Raw genomic sequence first — 5,858 nt, forward strand, 5'->3', positions numbered from 1 at the left:
GGCGCGCGGGGGCGAGCCGCGACCGAGCTCCCGCGCCCTCCTCGCTCCCCACCCGCCCCACCCCCACCAACCCCGTGCGCCCCGCTGCCGCCGCGCTTGGGAAGCCAAGCTGTCAACATCTCTGGTTCCTAGTTTCTGATTCTGCGGGTTGGGGGTGGGAGGGGCTAGGGATCCACCATCCATCGCGTCTGCGTTTCTGTTGTCCTTTCTTTTCCACAAAACACCCTGGTTTCGGGGGAGACGGGGGGGGGCGCATCTGCGGGCAAGGTTTTCTGTCCTTCCAGTAGGGGCCCTGACACTTTGGTCCCTGTCACCGAGGGAAGGGGTGGGAAGGGAGGGAGAGGGGGGCGCAGCTCGGTGGCACGGAAACTTGACCTTGGGGGGGGGGGGGCGGACATTTCACAGCCATCAGTGCTCGGAATCTGCAGCGTCCGGCCATTTCCAGCAAGAGCGCTTTCCATTCCAGAGACATTTCAACCCCGCAGCGGGAAAGGCTGGCCGGGAAATCCGTTTCGGGTGGGCGAATTTCCTTCAGCCAAGCGGAGAGGCGAGGAGCCGCGGCGGGGCTGGCTTGCCTGCGGTTTTCAGGAATCCAAACTCATCCTGCGCAATTTATCAGGTTGTGGAACTGTTCTACTGTGCGTGTGGTGTGCTCGTGGTGAATAAGGTGAAATGTATATCAGAAAAAAAAAATCTATCTCTAATTTAGAGTGCGGTGCATAATTATATCCGCAAATAAAGAAGAAACAAAGGCGCTCGCGGCCCTGGCTCAGTTCTGCATTTTCGAACGCGGGAATCCGGGCTCTGGCCCTCCGGGAGAAGCCATTGGGGGCGGAGAGGCAGCTGTAGAGAAAGCGTCCCGGGAGAGGAGGGGGCGGCTCTCCAGGTGCTTGGGGGACTCAGGCCAAGGAGCAGGCGGTGCGCCCACGGTTTCCGTGTGACCTTGGTCCCCAGCCGCCAGGACTAGGCTTTTTTCTTTTTTTTTCTTTTTTTTAACCCATATCTCTTCCCGGGAGTTGGATCCATCTGAGAATTTGGTGGATGCTCTCAACTTCCAATTGTTTTTTTTTTTTTTTAAGTTTTTTTTCTGTGTACAAAAGCCCTTCCCTGGTGGCTCATTGGTAGAGAATTCACCTGCCAATGTAGGAGAGGCAGGCTGGATCCCTGGGTGGGGAAGATCCCCTGGAGAAGGAAATGGCAACCCACTCCAAGTATTCTTGCCTGGGAAATCCCATGGACAGAGGAACCTGGCGGGCTACAGTCCATGGGGTCCCAGAGTCAGACACCACCTAGCAGTTAAACAACAACAAAAGCCCTACTGGGTTTTCAACAAATATTGAAAGACAGCTCACCAGGGGTGAGGACTGTGCTGGTTTCCTGGAGAAACAAACCCAGCCCTGCCCTCCCGGAGCTTACAGTCTAGAGGAGGAGACAGGGGCAATTGACAAGGACTCTGAAATCCACAATATGACTTACAGGCTGTAAAGGAAATCAGCAAGGCTCCTGTGTATTTCCCAGGGTGGGAACCAACCTGGCCTCCCACGCATCTCTCACCCTGGAGAATCCCCCTTCAGTCCCCTCTGTGTGGAGTTTACACAGCCACAGTGAAGAGATCCGACTGTTTAGATTCACCAAGCACAGCGCTTTATGTTCCAGCCTCTCCTTTTCTTGAGCAGCCTATCTGAGAATGTGTTTACTTAAAATACCCAGAGGATCCGGTTCTTTTCTGTGTGCAGATCCTATTCCAGGCGCAGCCCCTGCGTTGCCTCCATGGGCGTCCGTCTTGGGAAAGGTGGGAATGGGTCGTGGTTAGCCTCTACAGATGAGATCTGCGTGCTCAGGACGGCTGGGCCGTTCTCACTGAGAGAAGTCGTGCGGGAGGTTTTTGGTCTCTCCCACCAAGGCAAAGGCCTCGTTTAGAACGATTTCTCCAGGAGCAAAGGGCGCACGGGGAAAGAAGAGGGGTACTGCCAAATGCACGGCGGCCATTTCTCCCTGCCTGCTGTGACAGGCGTGGGTGAGTGTGTGCAGCCGAGCTAGAGAGAGAGCAGCACACGCGACATCCCGGGGGGCAGGGGGTGGCGTGAAGAGCCTTGATGAATGTGTGTGCTCGCCTGGGTGTGCAGACCATCCATGAGCGCGTACCTGCGTCAGAGGTGACCGCGCACTGCCCTGGTTCCGCAGCCACCCAACGGGAGCGGGAGCGCAAGGGGGAGAAAATTGGGTTCCCTTGGCCGCCCGAGGCTCTGACGATTTAAACGGGGCATTTGAGATGCCTGCTATCATCCGCCCGATGCCCCTTTGTCACTCTTGTCGAGAGCTGGAATCCTCTGGCCAGAGGATTCTCAGTTTCCCGTCCTCCTACACCTTCTGACGTCTCCCAGGCCGGAGAAGCTTGTCCCCGCCGGGGAAGTCTCCGCTGCTCCTCGGCGGGTCTACGCACCCTTGGGTGCTCTCTGAATCGCAGCTCGGTCTGTAGGCTTCAGAAAAAGCCCGGATTTCTGCAGTGGAAGGGAAGGTGGGAGCGTCACGCTGCACCAGCTCCGTCCTTCCCGTCTTTCAAAGGACAAATGAGACACTAAACACGCCCTGGACAGCGGGTGCTACCTCCGCGGACCCGCCGGGATCCGCTGCACTGCATCCTAGCTCCGGGCTTTGCGCTCAGCTCCCCGAGCCCGGGTCACACACACCCCCCACCCCCACCCCCCCACCCCCACCAAATCATCCCCCGCTCCGACCGCCTCCTGGGCCCGGAAAGGCCGGGGCGGGAGAGCCAAGTTCCTAGGCGCCCCAAGGGAAACCCTGCCCCGTCGTGGGCAATACACCCACCCCCAAGGCTTGCATTTAGGCCAACGGGAGAAATAAAAGATGAGACCCATCTCTGCCTCCCCCAACCCCCAACAGCAAAGTGCATAGGTGGAAGCTGAAGAGAGCTAAGTTCTTTGCAGGGATCCGCTGTGAGCTCGCAATCCGAATTCGAGTGAGGCAGAAAGGGCCGGCAAGGTTCTTTCGGGAGTCGAACTGAGGAGCGAAGGAATCCACCCCAGGACCCGTCCCCTCCGTCCCCTACCCCCATCAGTTCCTGTCTGTTCTTACGACGAACCGTGACTCCGGGCGCTTCGGACAGCCATCCGGCTGGGTGGCTTGGGAACCACCAAGATGCTTCTGCTCGCGAGGAAGCCGCCACCGTGTCCCGAGCCCGCTCTGCCGCGCCCCCTAGCGCTGAGAGTGCAAAGCTGCTGGCGCTCACAAGGTTCTCCACCTTCAGCATTCTCAATGCTTCTTGCCTCCCTGCCACTCTGGATCCTCTCACCTCCCTTCCCAGTGGATAACGACTGCTTTTCTCTAGTGTTTTACTTTCAGGTCCTCCATATTTCAAAAGTGGGCTTTTGGTGGTCCCCTGCCTCCCAAAAATAGAAGGATGCTAATCAGGGACATGTTTTATAAAATGACAAGCCCTACCCCCAGGAACTCATGTTTCCCACTCTAGGGGCTTTGGAGGAAAGAAGGGAGTCAACAGGGCTTCATGGACACCAGTCAGGAAGTGAAGAGGGGCACAGCTCAACTTTAGGAGGGAGGTTGGCTGGATTGGTTCCAGGCTGCAGTTTGTGTTAGATCTGCTCCATGTGTCTCTCCCATCCTCTTTAGACTCAGGGCATGTTCTTCTCATGACTAATGGTAAGAGGGTACGCGTAAAGCCTCTGCTCAGATCACATTTGGCTAATAGTCCACAGGCTAAAAGTGAATCCCATGGCCTAGTTCAATATCAATGTCTACAGTGAGAGAGGCCCAACAGAGTCACATGGCAACTGGTATGGATGTATAATCCTATTACAGAGGCGTGAAGAACTGGGAGCAATAATCCAATCTACCTCGCTTATACATAGTGCTCTTCCCCCCCCCCCCCCCCGGAACGGTAATACTTTCACAAGATTAAAAAAATCAAAAGTATGTGAAAAAGTATGCGGTGAAAAAAGTCTCCCACACCTGACCCACTCACCTTGTCTTTTTCTTTACAGGCAAACTCTTAGTTTCTGGTCTATCTATTAATACATGAAAATACAAGCAAAACACTATATATTTTCAATGCTCCCCCCCCCCCACCTTTCTCAAAGGGAGTTCCTATAAATTGCACAGTTTTGTTTCTTTTAAAAATGTTTCTTGGAGATTATCCCATATTAGTATACAGAGGTGTAGTACTTGAATTTACATTCATTTATATCTTCTGTGTTCTGTTCTGCCCCGCTTTCTCCATTTAATAATGGATTCCTTCAGATGTGAGATCATGACTTATGTTGGAACACAACACCTTTCATCTGATTTGCTGCTAGACTGGCTCCCTGTTTGGCTTAGAAGTGTTCCTAGAGGTTCTGGAGAACGTTTGGGGGGTCTCATCTCTCCATAAGGATGTTTATTACAGAACCACCTTTTGGACTGCAAGGAGATCCAAACAGTCAATCCTAAAGGAAATCAGTCCTGAATATTCATTGGAAGGACTGATGCTGAAGCTGAAACTCCAATACTTTGGCCACCTGATGCAAAGAATCGATTCACTGGAAAAGACCCTGATGCTGGGAAAAATTGAAGGTGGGAGGAGAAGGGGACGACAGAGAATGAGGTGGTTGGATGGCAAAACTGACATGATGGGCCTGAGTTTGAGTAGGCTCCTGGAGTTGGTGATGGACAGGGAAGCCTGGCATGCTGCAGCCCATGAGGTCGCAAAGAGTCAGACACGACTGAGCTACTGAGCTGGGCCTTTTGTAATTAACTTGCTTTTATCTCTCAAAATTAAGTGCTCCAGAGCTGGGAGGGTACAGTCAAAGCAGGCGCTCTAATTCTTGCTGTCTTGCCTGGTGCAAAGGGGGAAATGGGGCAGGGGAGAGTGAGCTCAGTCCTTTTACAGCTAAAACTGAGGAGCGGGCAGATGACATCACCTCCATTCCTCCCTACCCCCCCCCCCCCATTGGCCAAAACTGAGTCACAAGATCACAACAAGCTAGAGGACCCTGTAAGGGAATCATACCACAAAAAAGAAAGAGAATATATACATATTAAGTAATACTTAGCAGTCTTTTTTGCAGTGTTTGAGGTTTGTGAGAAGGTACAAGTCCCATAGACTTGTGGAAGTTAATAAATCTATTTTAAAACTTTATGTGCTAAGTCACTTCAGTGGTGTCAGGTTCTTTGCGACCCAATGGACTGTAGCCCGCCAGGCTCCTCTGTCCATGGGATTTTTCAGGCAAAAATACTGGAGTGGGTTGCCATGTCCTTCTTCACCGGGATCTTCCCAAACCAGGGATCCAAACCCTCTTAGGTATCCTGCATTGGCAGGTGGGTTCTTTACCACTAGCGCCACCTGGGAAACTTTACATTGCATTATAAAATATATGCGCAAAAAGAAAAAAGAAAGAGTCGCTCATTTGCGTATGGCTCTTTGCGACCCCATGGACTGTGGTCCGCCAGGCTGCTCTGTCCGTGGGATTCTCCAGGCAAGAATACTGGAGTGGGTTGCCAGTTCCTTCCCCAGGGGATCTTCCCGACCCAGGGATCAAACCTCGGTCTCCTGCATTGCAGGCAGATTCTTTACCGTCTGAGCCACCACGTTTCCAACATACACGTACAGAGAAGTGCACAAATCATAAGTGAACGGCCTGATGAATTTTCACAAAATAAACACGCCTGAATAGCGAACTCCTTGGTCAAGAAATCGAGCTGACTGCTAATCCCGAGTTTGTTTCCTTGACTAAAGGCAAAGTTATCACGTGGGGAGGAGTCAACGGCGAGGGAAAGTGACAGAAGGCAAATAGGGCGTGGCTAGGCGGAAACGCGGGGCTCCGCGGAGCTCAGCTCAGTTCGGG

The sequence above is a fragment of the Dama dama genome, chromosome 23 (genome assembly GCF_033118175.1).
Source record: "Dama dama isolate Ldn47 chromosome 23, ASM3311817v1, whole genome shotgun sequence".
NCBI lineage: Eukaryota > Metazoa > Chordata > Mammalia > Artiodactyla > Cervidae > Dama > Dama dama.